The sequence below is a fragment of the Chiloscyllium punctatum genome, chromosome 19 (assembly GCF_047496795.1).
Source record: "Chiloscyllium punctatum isolate Juve2018m chromosome 19, sChiPun1.3, whole genome shotgun sequence".
Taxonomy (NCBI): Eukaryota; Metazoa; Chordata; class Chondrichthyes; order Orectolobiformes; family Hemiscylliidae; genus Chiloscyllium; species Chiloscyllium punctatum.
In genome coordinates, this window is record NC_092757.1 from 88697341 (window position 1) to 88715145 (window position 17805).

Here is a 17805-nt window from a genome sequence, read left to right on the forward strand (position 1 = left end):
CACACTGAGGTAGGCAAAGAGAGCCAGTCCCCTTGAGCAGTATTGTCAATATGTCTTCTAGCTGGACGTGCACTCTATTCAAAAGTTGTGGTTAGAATCTGAGGGTGCCAGAATAGACTATTCAGCCTATCCCATCCATGTTGACTCTTTGAAGGAGTTATCTAATTAGTCCCACTTGCCTTGCAATTATGCAATTTTTAAATTTGTTTACAAATATTTCTTGTTGAAATTGCAATTGGAATCCGTTTTCACCACCAAAACAGGCTGCACATGCCAAATTGTAACTTGTTTTGTACCAGTGATGAGGGGGAAAAAAATCTTCTCACTTAGCAAGGAGTTAGGCTCGAGAATGCACTGCTTGAAATTGTGGTGGAGACAGGTTCATTTGAGGCATTGAGGGGCATTAGTTGATTTGGTGTGTAGGGCTGTGAGGAAAAGGCAGGAGATTGGCAGCACGTATTAGAACTGGTATAGGCACAATGGACTGAATGGCTGTAACAATTGTCAAGTTCAGATCATTGTTTTTCAAACAGTTTCTCTCTCACACCATTTCAGGTGTTTTTGAATCAACGTGACTGCAGAGTTGGAAGAACCAGTCATGGGGGTTGAGGTTACATCCAGTGATTTAAAAACTTATATTCAAATTGACCCATAGTGTGTGATATATTTGTCATAAGACTATAGCTCAGACTGCATGTTTTCTTGTGTATTATACCTGATAAATAATGCATTCACAGAGAATGGGTGGTTAGAATTCAGACTTCAGCATAAAATAGAGGTGCCTGTAATGAAAGCATTGTCCCGTCACCCTGTTTGCCACCTCCCTACTGAGGGCCAACTTGTGATTGTCACTGGCTCAAATTCAAGGCACCAGAATGGAGCCAGCTCCACTGATGTCTCAAGTCAGTGGAAATTGCCCGAGTGGGGATTGGATATCTGTCAGAGTTGGCATTTGCTGTCAATATGGTCTGACTTTTCAACCCCAGTTTTTCATCCTGTGCCCCACTTGGGTCTCAGCCTGTGGTTTGGGGGGGAAAAATGAGAGGTGATCTGATTGAATAATTGACAACATTCTGAGGGGCATTGACTGGAGCGATACTGTGAAGATGTTTCCCCTGAGCAAAGTTGCAAAATAAGGGATCTCCCATTTAAGACTGAGCTGGGAAGAAATATCTTCTGTCAGAGGGTCACTTTGTTTGTAGAATGGTGTTCCCCTAAGAACAGTGGAGCCTGGGGCACTGAATATCAGATGATAATCAGGCCAGTCATTAATCTTATTGAATGATAGTCTAGCCCGCTGAACCTATTTCTTCTTTTATTCTGCATGAAGTATAATCTCCTCTCCCCTGTGTCCTTTAGTACAGACCCTCCTGCCAATGAAAACAGTCTCCCCCTTTTGCCTTTGACAACTTCCAAATGTTTTGAACTCCTTTTGAGCTGAAAAGGTCAAGGTAATCTGAAAGATATTTAAAACATGACAGTGCTGGATGTGTTAAATAGGTGAGGCTGTTTTCTTTAGCTGAAGGATTTATAAAAAAGGAGATGGTGGCATAATGGTTTTGTCACTGGACTGGTAAATAGAGGCCTAGATCAATACTCTGGGGTCATGGGTTCAAATACCACTATAGCAGCTGAATTCAGTGAATGAATCTGGGATATGAATCTTGTATCAGTGATGACAGCTGAATCAGTTATTGTAAACAAAACACCATCTTGTTTACTTGTGCATTTTAGGGAAGGAAAATCTGCCATCCTTGCCTACATGTGACTCTAGACTTACAGATGCATTGACTGTTAACTGCTGCCCTCTGAAAAGACTGAGCAACCCCCTCTGTTCAAGATAAATTGGGGCAAGTAACTATTGGCATCTATCCTTTGGAATTCCAGCTTTCTTTCAAGCTTACAGCTTGAAGGTGATTCTGAAAAGAATCTGAGCTGACACAAGAATAAATCTTTACTCCCAACAAGTGGCTTGAATTTGGAATGCGGAGCCTGATCAGGTGCTGGATAGAATTTCAGTGGATAGCCTTCAAAGGGATTTGTATAAATATCAGAAGGAGCAAAAATTGCCAGGATGCACAGACTGAGGAATGTGATTAACTAGATTTGTTGAAAATTCAATGGGCTGAAGGGCCTCCTTTAATTGTATATTTTTACAGGATCAATTGTCTTGCAGTATCAGCTCTTTTAGCAAGAGTACCAATGTAATGATAACATCTATACTGTATGAAAGGAGAGTGCTGAATTAATGGCAAGTAGACTCATCTGATACAGTAAAACAGCTCTGTTCTTTGCAGACCGAAAGAACACCGACTGTATCAATGCATCAAATAGGTGACAGCCATTCATTTATCCAGGCAAGGCATTTCCATATCAATCAACCAAGCTGGTTAAAGTTTGGCAGTTAACTGTCAGTGATCTAACTGGTGTATCCTCCTGTGGAATTGCCTGCACCAGTCAATCAATCAGCGTGCTTTGACATTTTAGCGAATTTTCTTGATGAATGAAAGATAGAGATTTGACTGTCTTCGCCTTACTGTGTATATGATTTTATTAAATTTCCCCTTGACCTTCTCTGTTTCAAGGAGAGTAATCTTGGCTTCTGTAGTTACTACACTTAACGGAGATCCCTCGTCTCTAGCCCTTTTCTAGTGAATTTCTTGTACAATTTCTCCAAGGCCTTGACATATTTTCTAATGAATGATGTTTAGAATCCTAATCAGTGATTTATAGAAAAGTTAACATAACTTCTCTCCTTTTGTACTCTAGCTGTCAATTAAGGAAAAATTAATACTTTTCTGACAGTGTTATCAACTTGTCCCTCACATTCTCAGAACTAACTCTGTTACAGAAACTAAATTCAGTCTCCTGTCAGCTTCAACTCATCTGAGTTTGTTTCCTTAATTTTCCAAAAGGCATTGTTATCTGCTCCCATGATCCAAAAATGGAAGCTAGACACTTGGCTATGCTATACTTTTAACAGAGCTCTCCCGCAAAGCAGCACTTCCAAAAAAAGGACTATCAAGTTAGTCATATGATGTGTGTCAACTCTGACCTTTCTGCTACCACAAACACTCGAACATAATGTGGGATTTGGCAGTTCCTTTGCTTTTCTACGCACCCTGGACTGTCCTTAACAGTCTTTCAATAACAAACGTGAATGAGGTTCTAAGACAGGCCTTCTAAATTTCCATGGCAACACTGCGCTTCCTCTTTTCTTGTGCTAGGACTTGCTTGTCCTGCATTGTTTTTTATAATACGTATTTTTTATTGTAAAAAAACACATTTTAATGATTTTTTTTACAAAATTACAAAAGTAATACAAACAAGTATAAGCACCAATATAAAATTAAACAAATAAAATTAAAAATAATAAAACAAAAAGGAAAAAGAAAATCCAACTAACTGCTAATCTGTTGTACAAACAGCCAAAACATAAAATAGGATATCCTACATTACTAACAGTAAACAAAGTAATTAAATACATGCTCAATAGATTTACATCAAGTCGTCATAAAAACCCGTTTTTGTACAGGAATCCTCCTCCCGGAGGCCCCAGAGCTAGCCAGAACCATTTCCACAGCTAAACAAAGCCCTGGACAATATGGCTGAGATATGTGTCGATATAGTTCAAAAAGGGCTGCCATATTTTATAAAATAATTCCATTTTTTTGGTGCCCCATATTTGTGAGGAAGTCAAAGGGGATATATTCCATGACTCTCCTGTGCCGATTCGAAAGTCCTGGGGGGGCCTTCAGCTACCCAATTCACTAAAATATTTTTCCTTGCACAAAAGGAGAGGATGGTAAATAATTTCCTCCTGTGCACATTCAGGGAGGAGAAATCTGAAGAGCCCAAAAGCAGGGACTCTGGATCCAATCTAATCTCCATACCCAAGATCTCTGTCAAGGCATTTGCTACTCTATCCCAGTACCTATGAATCTTATGGCTCTCACAATGCGTGAGAGTGCCAACTTCTATTTTGCATTAGGACACATTGGGGATGCTCCTGCCTTGAATTTTGTTGTTCAGGTGCTATATGAGCCCTGTGAAGTATCTTTAATTGAATAGCCTGAGTTCTATTACAGATAGAGATCTTTCTGACACTTTTTCCAGATGTCCTCCCACATTTCTGAAGAGATTTCCAACTTTAATTCTTGGTTCCAGGTTTTATATAATTGTTCTATGTCCTTCGATACCTTTATTGCAGAGTGAGTGATAAGAGTACTGACTGAGGGTGGCCCCATCGGCCATAGCATTCTCCTTTCCCTATTCGATTTGTAGGGATTGACTATCTGTGTGGTCTTTTGTATAATGTCTCCTATTTGAAAATACCAAAAAAAGTCCCTGTTAGGTAGTCCAAACTTCTGGTGCAACTGCTCAAGGGACATCCTAACCTCCCCATTGAACAGGTTTCCCAAGCAGGAGATACCTCTGGACTTCCAAGTTTTAAATATAGCATCTGTAAGCCCTGTCTGGAATCCCAATGCTCCCACTATAGGGGTTATAAGGGGAGGTTTTTTGCGGGTTACCTTAATCTTGTCGCATTATCCTCCAAGCTTTAATTGTATTTAATACAATAAAGCTTTTACAATAGTCCATAATAGCTCTCATCTTGTCCATAAATAAAAGATTGAGGGGACATTTTGCTTGGGAGGTCTCCATATCTAACCAGACTGATTGTGGGTCACAAGAGACCCAGTCAGCTACATAAGATAATAAGGACCTCAATTGGAACCTCCTGAAATCAGGAAAGTCCAGTCCTCCACTTGCTTGTGGGAGCTGCAGCTTTTCTAATTTGATAAGAGGCCGTTTATGATTCCAAATAAAGGAGCTGAGCCAGCCATAAAGCTTATGCAACGCCTGTCTCTGCATCATCAAGGGGAGCATTCTTATCTGATAAAGAAGACTAGGTAGGATATTCATTTTGACTAAGGCTACTCTGCCTCATGAGGATATTGGGAGATATCCCCAGCGTTGAAGTCCTGCCTCATTTTCTCCAGTAAGTGTACGTAATTGGCTTGGTACAACTAACCAAATACTGGAGTGATAAAGATACCTAAGTATAGAAAATCCTCTAGTGACCACCGAACGGGAAAACGAGATCTGTCCGGTAAGTCAGATACACTGGCAAGACCTCCCAATGGTATGGCCTCCGATTTCATAAAATTGATTTTGTAAACTGAGAACATAACAAATAGATTGACCACTTGAATTAAGCAAGGCACGGATGTTAAAAGGATTACAAGAAAAGGAGGACATCAACCACATAGAGTAATTTTGTGCTTGCCTGATCCAACCCTCTGAGCAGTTATATTAGGGTCAGTACATATAGCCTCTGCTAGTGGTTCAATCACTAGCGTGAATAATAGTGGTGAAAGAGGACATCCCTTATGACGGTCCCTGCCGACACTAAAGCTATCTGAGCCTAAACCGTTGATCACTGCTGCTTTGGGATCATTATATAATACTGAAACCTGTTTAGTAAACACCTCTCCGACACTAACCTTTCTAGCATATAAAAAAGATATGGCTGTTCTACCCGATCAAATGTCTTCTCTGCCTCTAGGGAGACACTAAACCAAGTATGTTGATGTGCTTGTATCATATTTAAGACCTTTCTAACATTATTAGTTGATCTGCGACCCTTTATAAACACCATCTGGTCCGCTTTTATAATGTATGGTAAGACCCTCTCCAGTCTTAATGCTAACGTTTTTGAAAGAACTTTGAAATCCACATTTAACTAGGATATGGGTCTATAAGAAGACCAATCTTCTGGGGCTTTCCCTTCTTGAGGATGAGAGAAATATTTGCTTCTCTCAATGAAGGTGGGAGGCAGCCATGACTCTGAGTAATTATACGTATTTGAGTGGCTCTGCCAGTTCCCCTATAAATTCTTTATAGAACTCAACCTGGAATCCACCTGGCACAGGCGCTTTGCCGTTCTGAAGCTACCGAACTGCTTCAGTTGTCAATGGGCATTCAAGATCAACACCTGCTCTGAGGTTAGGCCTGGAAGATCCAAATTTTTAAAGGATTTCATCTTCCCAGTTCTATCCTCTCAGTCCTGCGACTTACACAGTTCAAAATAGAACTTTCTAAAGGCTGTATTGATCTTTTTACAGTCACAAGTCAAGGTACCAGCACTTTCTCTCATGGATGTAATGGCTTGGGGAGCTTTTTTCTTTCTGGCAAGGTATTCAAATCTTTGCTTTGCGAATAATATTTCACTCATTGCTGTTTGGGTAAGTGTGGTATTCAAGGCTGCCCTAAGGGCTGTGATCTTTTGTAGCTTAGTAACGGAGGGCCTGTCAATGTACACTGTCTCAGCTGCCTTCAGGTGAGTGTGAAGCAGGCGCTGTTCTCTCCTTTTTGTCTTTTCTGGGTCGTGGAATATGAGATGACCAACCTCACATATGCCTTTGTGGTCTCCCACATCATCAAAGGGTTACTAGCCATACCTGAATTAATTTCCCTTAAGGATTTGAATTCTTGCGAAAAATACTTTGAATTTGCTATCCTTAAATAAAGGATCGAAATGCCAATGTCAGGGGCCTATCCCATCATCCCTAGTCTTGACTTCCATGTTTACTGCGGCACGATCAGAATAAGCTATATTACCTATTTTACAGGACCGTATCAAATTCAGAAGGGTCAAGGGGGCAACGGACACATCAATTTTGGTATGGCACTTGTGTGGGTTAGAATAGAAAATGAAGTCTCTACCCTGGGGATGGAGACCTCTCCATACACCTGCTAGTCCTAGCTCTTTATTCAGATCTGCCAGTTGTCCAGACCTCCGATATACCCATAGTGCTTCTAGGTATCCTATACATCTTTGGGTCAATAATACAGTTAAAATCTCCCCCTATAATTGTACGGCAGACCCTGAAAGCCATTGACTTGGAGAACGCAGCCGTTACAAATTTGAAAGGTTGTGCCGGGGACAATAAAAATTCAAGATTCCATATTCCTGTCCATGTATTAGGGCTTTGATCAATATATACCGTCCAGACCCCTTTTTTTTTATTTGGCTTAACATTTGGAAAGGAAGATTCTTCCGAATTAGAATGGCGACTCCCCTGCTGTTTGAGCTGAAACATGAAAAAAAAGCCTGACCAAATCCACCCTGTTGTAGCTTTGTGTTCTTTATCAAGTAGATGTGTCTCCTGTCAGAGAACTACATTAACCCCTTCTCTTTTAAGACTTGATAATATCTTTTTCCTTTTTGATTGGTGAGTTACTCCAGTTGATATTCCAGGTGCACCATCTAAGCGAATGGCTAGCCATGATCCTCCAGGCAAGCCTGAGACACCCCCACCCCCCCCACAAAGAGGAAGAACCCCATCCAAAATATATTGAATAAAGACCATAGAAAATTTGCAAATACAAAAATTCTTTGAAATATTTAAATCAACACAATTAAAAACTCTTCCTTTGTAGAAAAAACAAAACCTATTTGAAAGGAGACTTTCCCCCTTGCTCCCAGGGGGCATAACTAACTATCTATAACCTCACCATAACCCCTCCTGGCCCAGGCATTATAAAATGGAGTAAATGAATGCAAGTGTTTTTTAAAGCCAGAGTTAAAAGTGAGACACACACCAACACCTGGGTGTGTTTAGTAAAAACAGTACAGCATAGAAATATATAAAGTTACAAAATTACAATCCCAGCAAGTATTGGGCAACTAAGCAAGATGAAGAAAGAAGTAAACCCTGCTTTTTTTAAAAAAAAAAGCCCTTCTCCCCCACAAATCAAATAAGCTGCACGAGCTATAAAAAGGTGATCAGAGAATAAAGAACAAGCCCACCCCACCCCCAGGAAAGGATGAGTGTAAGCGAGATGAAGAAAGGGGAGGAAAAAAAGGGTAAACAAAGCGGAGCAAAAATAAAGTCATTACCCATACAGTTCAAGTCCCGCAGTATATTTGAGCGAGTCCAAGAATTCTTTCTCTTTCTCCGGTGATCCAAGTTTATAAACGGATCCTCCATGGCTGAAGCGCAGCATTGCCGGATAACTCATGGAGTATTGAATATTTAAGTCTTTCGACACTTCTTTACCTCATCGAATGCCCTCTTGTGGACCACGGCTGGAGAAAAGTCCTGAAATAACAACATCCTGGAACTTTTGTGCATCATGGCCTGGGGATCCTTCCCCAGGACTCTGGAGGCCTTCAGCTTTTGTTTTTCCTTTTTATCGCATTGGAGTCGGATTAAGATCGGGTGGGGGTGCTGATCTGATCCAGGCCTGCGTACAACAACCCGGTTGGCCCACTCCACCTGGACCCGACTCCAACTTCAATAATTGTGGGAGCCTTTGCTCTTTTTTAAAACAAAAAATCCACAAACTGGCCTTTTCCCATTCAGGGAGGCCCAGCAACCAAATATTTTTTCCAACGACCCCGATTATAGAGGTCGTTCATGCATTCCTCCAGGGTCCAGACTTGTTGCTCCAGAGCCCGGGCCTGACCCAGAAGCATGACCGAGATAGACTCCCACCTGGATCAAGTCTCCTCGATAAATGCGTCGAACTTCTCTTGGAGTTTGGCAGCCAGGGAAATCAGGTAAGTCCCCCGAAGTGGCTGTGGATGTCTCTGCTGCTGCGGGAGGGGTCCCCATCTGTTGCGAGCTGTGGGAGTTTTTGCTGTTAGTCACTCTTAAAAGAACACCAAACTGTCCAAGTTTGATTTAAAATGGCTAAGTACGCAGGGCAAAAGCTATCCTAAGTGATTTAAAAGCGGAGGTAAGGGTGTGTGCCCCACTCTGCCCAAGTCTTAGGCAGAGCACTGCAGACTTAGACGTACTGGGTCGCTGCCATCTTTGATCTCCCCAGTCCTGCATTGTTAATGACAACTGGGTTAATTAGAGGTGTTTGAATCTAGAGCAAGTTAAGAATAATATTTGTTTTTCATTTCATTTCTTTGCATAATTCTGGTTGCAATTATAACAAAATATCAAAACTTTTAAGACTTATTCAAATGCCCCACTTTAAAAATAGATAACAATTTTGTAATATTTTTCATTCTCTGGCTTTTGAACATTTTAAGACAGTCAAGTTATTTGGAAGTGCCATGACCCTTCATAACAACTATTTGTGTTCAGCATGAGCCCACAAACCCTGATATAGGTAAGTGATTGGACAATCCTGTTTTAATGAAGTAACACCAAACCCATAGAAGTCAGCCCTGTTCTCCCTCCCCACCCTCACTAGATATTGGGCAGGCTCAACCTCAGTCAAGAGCATCTCTCACTCTCTGGGCAATGCACTGGGCCGTTGACCAAGAACCTGTGCTTGAGTCTCTGAAGTGAGACATGAGCCCAAAACCTTGCTTTCTGAAAGGTGAAAGAGCAACCAACTGCACCGGCCTGATCAGTCTATAATCATTTTTTCGGTTCTTGTTCTGTTGGTAACAATGGAGACCGTGGTGAAATAGTTTGTCAACTGACCTTAAATCCCACCAGCTGAGGGGTAGGATTTGATCTTTTCCCCAGAGTCTGCACCTGCATTACTGCACCCAGCAGTAATGAGCCCAATCTCATTACTGCTGTGCCATCAGCTCCTGTAAATGCAATAAATAATTCTTGAATTAAAAACCCATCCCAGTGATTGGGATTCATCAATTATTGTGGAAATCCAGCTGGTGATGTGGATTTTACCCAGTCTTGACAGGCAGGAGGCTGGAAGAACTACTTTGGATTCCAGCATCTGCAGGTTTTTTTTCTGTCCTTATCCAGTCTGGCCTACATGTCACTCCAGACCCACAGCAATGCAGGTGACTCCTAACCCCCCTCTGAAATGGCCAAACAAATCACAATTTTGTACCAAACCACTATCGAGAGGTCGAACTGTGGGAACTGCAGTGGTTCAAGGAGTTGGCTCTTCACCATCTTCAAGGAAATTAGGGCTGGATAACAAACCAATGCTGGCCTTGCCTGTGACATGTGCATTCAGAAATGGGTGAAAATATTGGATTATCACTTGTCAATTTTATTTCTGTACTTTTCTCAGCAGAATCAGACCTGTATTTCCTCATGAGCGGCTGCGGTTGGTCAGAATTGGTCTGGGTGAAAGGACAGTGAAAGAGTTTGAAGAAAATACATTTTTTTCCCCCTCTGTTTTCCCTATCAGTTGTTTTTGAAAACATGGAAGACAAGACCAATTTCTGAATTCCACTGTGGCCCCCTTCACTGATGGAAATTTGTATTAAAATGCTCTACTGTTTGCTTTGCTAACTGCTAGCTTCATTCTAAATGCTCTGATTATTTTCTGGAGAAGATGTGAAATAGTGCAAGTGTTGAGAAATAACTGTGACACAAAAGAATCCCCTTGCTGCAGGGCAGTTACCTCCATTCACTTGAAGCCATGTAATGTGTTATTAGTAGATCATTTTATCTATTCATTGCCACTGAATAAACCAGGTTTCCCCTTTGTAAATGATTTGGAATAGAATATTGGGAGCATGGGACTGTAGAAATGGGCAGAGTTGTTTAGTGTTCTTGCAAATCCACCTTAATATTTAAAAAATCAGAGGTAATTTCAATTCATTTAATTTTTGTGGAATGTGGGAATCACTGGCTAGACCAGCATTGGTTGTCCATTCCTAATTGGCTGAATTTGACTGGCTTTCCTGGCCTGTTCAGCGGAAGAGTTAGGAGTCGCCCACATTGCTGTGGGTGTGGCGTTACATGTAGGCCAGGATGAGTAAGGATTCCCTTCCCTAAAGGAGGAGTTTTTTAAGGTAGTGATTCAAACTCTCATTCATGAGACCATCTTTTATCAATTGAATTTTAATTCCATCAGCAATGGTTGTGGTGGAATTTGAACCAGTATCCCTGATAGATTAGTCTGGATTGCTGTTCCAGTGATATGATAACTACACCACCATCATCCACCATAAACCATAGCAATCTACAGCATAGAAAAAGGACCTTGTTAGCCTATGCCTTGACTAATAAAGGCAGAAATACCATATGCTGCCTTAACCACTTTATCAACCTGTCCTGATACCTTTTAAGGGGCTGGTGAACATATACAGTAAGGTCACTCAGATTCTTGGTAGTTCCCAGGATCCTACCATTCTTCATGTATTCCCTCTCCTTGTTTGTCCTGCCCATGTGCATCACCTCCCACGTAGCCAGATTGAATTCCATTTGCTGCCGATTAGCTCCATCTGACCAGTCTGTCTAAATTCTCTTGTAGTCTGAGGCTATCCTTATCAACATGCAATCCCTTAAACCTAGAGAAATGTATTGTATGGGATATGCATCCCACATTAGATGTGGATTAATTGTGCGCAGGAATTATTTAAAATCATTCTTGGGAATGACAGTCACTGTCTTGTTTGTTAAATGTTCTCCCTGTTTTCCACACCTCGCTCCTGAATTTAGGCCTGCAGGCTGATTCCTGCTGTATTATGATTTAACCCAGCATTTCCTGACTCTGTGGAAATTGGAAACATTGACAACTAACTGGACGTTAATGGGAGTGAAATTTGCTGTAGGACCTTGATCCTGTCTGGATGTGTAGACTGGGCTGTTTAGCATTGCTGTCTCCAAATTCACCTTAAAGATGGGTCATGTGTTTCCCAACCAGTGGCTGAATTGCATTTGGGGAGGGAATCAGGGAAGCGGTTTATAATCCGTGCCATGAGACCCATGCTTTGGGAGATCCTTCATTGGGCTAGGGCTTTAGTGGAATGTTAAAGGGGTGCCATGATTTCAGTTCAGGCCAGTTGGAATCTTGGTTCAAGCTCTGATTCTAAGACTAGAACCCAACCTCTTGAAGGTCAACATGTCAGTGCGGTACCATGCTCTTATGCTGTCTTTGGGATAAGATATTAAACTGACCCTCTATCTATTTGACCTTTTTGAATGTGAGCGATCCCATGGCACACTTTCCAAGAAGTTCTGTCCATAGTGTAGTTCTGTCCATTGTCCTGATCCTGATCACTTGCTGCAACTTGCGCCATCCCATTTACAACATCTGCTAATGTAGAATGTACTGCTCAGGAAAAAGTTAGCAGGCCATTTGGTCCATGAGCTGTATCCAGGTTATTCATTACAAACGTTTCTTATCAACCTAACTGGATTGTCTATTTTCCTTTCTCCCTCCTGTGCTTATATGACTTCCCTTTATATGCATCTGTGCTTTCTAACAGGAGTATTTTAGGTGGTAGCTCTGAGTGGTGAGATGTTTAGAGTCCCACTCCAGGAGTGAATGCATGTATGTGGACTGTTGCTCAAATGGAGTACTGAGGGAACCCTACACTGTCTGCTGGTCTTGAGCTGAAACAATATGCTAGGCCCCATCCACTAACTTGGCTGTATGTGCAATATCTTTGAGCTTGCTGTATGCAAATTGGCTGCTGTCTCCTACATTAGAACATGAATTCAAAAGTATATAATTGTTTGTAAAAAGCTTTTGGACATCCTGTTTGTGAAAGATACTGAGATGCAAATTTGTCTTTTTTATTGTCTCAACCCCACCCTGGAGATCCACATTCAGGAGTTTATCACACCTGTTCAGAATTCCCTGTGGACTTATATTTATGGCAGTACTATATTCATGGCTCCAAGATGTAGATGCCACACATAGGATAGACAAAGATGTTTCTATCAAACACTTGTAGTGTGTCTTGGACCCCTGTCAGGTCATTTCGTTCTTATCTCTTTAAGAGGCCAGTCTGTACAATCATTCTGCATTGATAATGTGCAGGACCTGAAACCTGACCTTGTGATGAATCATTGATTAGGTTACAAGCCAGACCTTTCAACAGCAATACTTTGTACCTTTGGCAAACCGCCCTGGCATTTTTGAAAAACATTTATTCGTAAGATATGAATGACACTGTCACTTACTGACTGTCCATTGTAGCCTCCACTGCTTTCTTTGCTGGAATACTTGGCACTTATACTGCTTTCTCTCCAGATGTTGGGCAGTGATTTTAAGGAATTTGATATTGAAAGGATGTTAACATATGTTTACCTCAGGATGATCACAGATCTGAGAGATTCTTGCTCTCAGTAAAAGATGCAGGTCTATACTTGCTGCTGATTTAATATTCGTGCCTCCGTTTCATGTTAGCAAGTGTTTGCATGTGGAATGACAAAATGATTCAATTCTCAATGGTGTCCTTGCTCATTCCTCAAAAACCTAGTCAACAGAGACCACTTGCATTCATTTAGTGCGTTTATGCAGTGAAACATCTGTTCTGCAAATGCTACTACAAAATGTACCAGGATGTTGTCTAGGCTTCAGTTATGGGCAAAACTGGAGGTAGTTTTCCTTTGAGCAAAGGAGACTGGGAGAATTTGATTGAGACAAATAAAATTGAGGGGCATAGGGTAGACAGGAAGAGATTGTTTTCCCCATGATGGAGGGGTCAATGACCAGAGGGACATAGATTTTTAAGATAAGGGGCAGAAGGTTTAGAGGAGATGAGGCCAATCCTTTTCACCCAGAAGTTGGTGAGAGTCTGGAACTTGCTGCCTATGTGGGTGGTAGAGTCAGAAACCCTCAATACTTAAGAATGATTTACATGTGCACTTATGTTAAAGCATTCAAGACTAAGTGCTGGGAAATGGGATTAGAATAATTAGTTGATGTTTTTGACCGGCGTGGTCACAATGGACCAAAGGGCCTTTGTTCTGTTTTGTAGACCTGACTCTGAAACCAACTTTGATCCTGAGACAGTTGGTGAATTTATAACAGGTAATCAAGGATAGTTTTAAGCCAGGAGAGCAGGGCATAAAGATTGCTGAAGGATTCCCAAATTTGAGGGGCGAGCCATCCAAACTTGGTGGTGGGGTAATCAAAGTCAATTATGTGCCAGAGGCTGGAATGAAAAAGGCTGCAGAGATTTTGGGATCATGGGCTGGAGGAGATTATGGCAATAGGGAGGGATGCGGTGATAACAGGATTTAAAAATGAGGATGAAAATTTAAGTCAAGATGTTGCTTAACTAGCAGTCAATATAGGGATGCAGTGGAAAAGGTGCTTGATGTGATCTTTGATGTGGACAGCAGAACTTGGATGACTATAAGTTTGCAGAGGATGGAATGTCGGACACCACTGAAAAATTATATTTGAATATAGTCAAGGCTAATGAATAACAAATTTTAACCTGAAAGAAATAAAACTTGGGTGAATGTACCCTAGTGTTAAAAGCCAACACTTTTTAAAAATGCACCTTTTCTTCATAGCGTCTCTACTTTTTTAAGGAAGAAATGGCCACAAAATTTGACTTCCGCACAGGTGCTGCTGAAATGTTGTTTGTGGCTACCCCTAGCATCTCACATGGGCTATCAACCTGCATGATTAACAAAAGGCCTCCTGTGAGGTATAGAAAGGATATGAAGCGGCGCTGCAGAATGAGTCATTGCCTTCAGGAAAAGAGGGCAAGGGTGGCATTTGGACAGGAATATAGGAACAAATAGCTGTGATGGTATCAGCTGTGTAATTAATGTAATGTTTTAATCACTGCTTTGGCCTCTTAAGATGAGAGAAGCATAGACTGGTTCCTCCAACCAGGAGTGAATTGAAGAAACCCCATTAAGTCTTAATGCTCAACTGGAACGGATTAAAGTTTAATGTAAACTGTATCCAAGAACAAATTGTATCCAAGCATGTTCATTTCCTCCCCCCCCCCCCCCCCCCCCCCCCTTAAATTGACCTTTCACATCCTTATAAGAGCTGAAATGTAGCAAGACAGTTCTACTATCTTTCCTAAGTGAGGACAAATGCAAGAATATAAATTTCATATAATATCAACAATTTATACTGCAGAAGAAAAGGCTGATGATTGGCAAGTCAACCCATTCACTTTCAAGACTTGAACTGTTTTGAATTACAGGGAGCATATTAGTACCCATTTAGTTCTCCATGGCAACCCCTCAGCTACTCAGGGTTGGGTTGACAGCCAATCAACTTTGCATTTGTCCTGATGAGTGCACGATGAAACGCTTCAGCACTGTTTCTCCTGTCAGCAGGATTTAAGTTCTCTACAACTAGTCCCAGCTGGAGAACTGTGTTCAGGTCTGGATGATGCATTTCAGGAAGGAGATCAAAAAATTGGGGGTATCTTCTCCTTGGGTTCTCTGTTCAAAGGTAGGTCTGCAAAGAGACCTTGGAAGCAGGTTCATAATTACTTGAAAGTTGGGTCCCAGGTCGACTGGATAGTGAAGCAGGTGTTTGGTATGTTTGCCTTTATTGTTCAGTGCATTGAGTATAGGAGTTGGGATGTCATGCTGTGGCTGTACAAGACACTGGTTAAGCCACTTTTGGAATACTGTGTTCAGTTCTGGTCTTTCTGCTATAGGAAGAATTTTGTGAAACTTGAAAGGGTTCAGAAAAGCCTTATAAGGATGTTGCCAGGGTTAGTGTTTGAGCTATAGGGAGAGACTGAATAGGCTGGGGCTGTTTTTCCCTGGAACATTGGAGGCTGAGAAGTGACCTTTTTAGAGTTTTATAAAATCACGAGGGGCATGGATAGGGTGAATAGCCAAGTTCTGTTCCCTGGGGTGGAGGAATCCGAAACTAGACGGCATAGGTTTAGGGTAAGAGGGGAAAGATTTAAAAGGGACCTAAGGGTCAACTCTTTCTCAGAGGGTGGTGCTTTTATGGAATAAGCTACCAGAGGAAGTGGTGAAGTCTAGTACAATTACAATCTTTAAAAGGCATTTGGAATTGTATATGAATAAGAAGGGTTTAGAGGGATATGGGCCAAATGCTGGTAATGGGACTAAATTAATTTAGAGTATTTAGTCGGCACAGCCAAGTTGGACCGACTGGTCTGTTTCCATAGCTTTATGACCCACAGTGCTATGACCTCCAATGGGGCAAAGAGGCTGTTCCTGAATCCACCCTAGCTAGGACAAGAATTGTACTCCACAGGATTGGCACTAGTCATCCAACAGTCTGCAATACCCCCAGTACTGCTGCCAAGTGAGGTTTGAGTTGCTGTGGTAGCACCCACTTTTAAATGCACATGATAACCTGGCACTATGGCTAATGATGATGAAAGCAATAATTACTTTCCATAATGTGGTTCTTATCCACCCTCCTTCGGTACTTTTTTGGAAGGATTTGCAGGTTATTACTCAATGGTTGCTCAGTTGGCTAGATGGCCAGTTTGTGATGCCAACAGTGTGTGGGTTCAGTTACCACACCAGCTGAGGTTACCATGAAGGACACGCCTTCTCAACCTCACCTCTTGTCTGAGGCGTGGTGACCCTCAAGTTAAACTGCTGTAATGAAAGAGCAGTTTGTTTAATTTGGTACAACTGTAGTGACTTTACTCAACCTGTTTGTTGCTAAACTGTGAATGCATCTTCCATGGTCATCAAACCCTGGACTGGAACTTGAAACTAAAGCTTCTGATCCATGGAAAGGGATGCTACCCACTGCAGCACAAGGCTTCTACTGGAGAGAATACAGAAGAGACTTACTAGAACAATACCAGGGACGAAATACTTTGTGTGAAGACATGGGAGAAATTGCCCTTTAATGGACAGGTTCAAAACCATAAAGGGCATTGATTGAGTAGGCAGAGGAAAATTATTTCCACTGATTGAAAGGCTGGCAGCAATGCTGTTTGGGATAATTGGCAGAAGAGCCAGAGGGGAAATTAAACTTAATCTGTGCCAAGATGTTAAGATCTGGAATACACTGCCTGAAAATGTTGGAAGCAAGTTGAGTAGGGGCTTTTGAAAGAAATTTGGGAAAAATAATGGAAAATAAAATATCCCCAGAATTATGGGGAGAGAACGTAGGACTAATTGGATAGCTCTTTCAATGAAGCAGCACAGGCACAATAGGTTTAATGGCCTCCGTCCACGCCAGGACATCCTATAATTTTATACAGTTCATTTCAATATCCATTTTCTTTCCCATGATCTCCCAGTAGTAATGAGAACTGTGGAGATTGGCAGCAACATTATGAACAGAAAGATCCTGGACAATGGTAATGCAGTATGGTGACCAGATCATTGGTTTATTGAGAAGAAAATATTAGTCTAGACACTGGAGAGAATTTCTTTGCTTTTTGGAAAAAGTGCCCAAGAGTGCAGGTGGGGCCTCAGTTTAAATTCTTGTCCAAAAGATATTAGCCCTGCACTCCCTCTGTACCGCATGGAAAGAGATGGATTCTGTTTCAGCTCTGAGTGGAATTTGAGCCATTAGCATTCTGAGAAAACAGCTATCCACTGAGCCATGGATGGCACTAAGGAAACATTTTGACTGGAGGCTTTTATCTCCAAAGGTCTGCAATATCAATGGGAAGCCGATTCCAGACTCATTGACCCTATTTTATAGGGAAAGTGGGTCCAATTGAAACTACATTAATACTTAGCAACATGGAGTGGTTACGTTTGAAAGCTATAATGTCAACTATTGTTTCAGATAACAATTCTAAGATGTTCATGGTATTTTTGCTCCTGTATGTTAGGTTACTGTAGTGACTTGCATTTACATAGACCTTGAACATCACAAGGGATTTCATAGGAGTGCAATTGAACAAAAGTTGATGCCAGGTCTCAAGCCCATTGCAACCCAATTTAGCATATGTTCCATTATTGAGGTTATTTACAAACAAAGCAATAAAGTAATTGAAAATTAGGTGTGGGAACTCTCATGGTGCAGTGGTAGGAGACCCAGGTTCAAACCTCATCTCCAGAGGTGTGTAATAACGTCTCTGAAAAGATCAACCTAATATAAGAATTGAGATGGGGTGTGAATCTCTGAAGTTAGTTTTGATGAGTCGAACTGGAATCTGGATCACTGTTGCTAGGATGCTGGCCTGAT

The 17805-nt window shown here is 41.4% G+C and overlaps 1 protein-coding gene across 4 annotated transcripts in view; it reads left to right on the top strand.

Annotated features, from left to right (window-relative positions):
* gdpd1 (glycerophosphodiester phosphodiesterase domain containing 1) overlaps positions 1–17805 on the top strand; it is a 55176-nt gene that overhangs the window by 15749 nt on the left and 21622 nt on the right. The window lies entirely within an intron of this gene.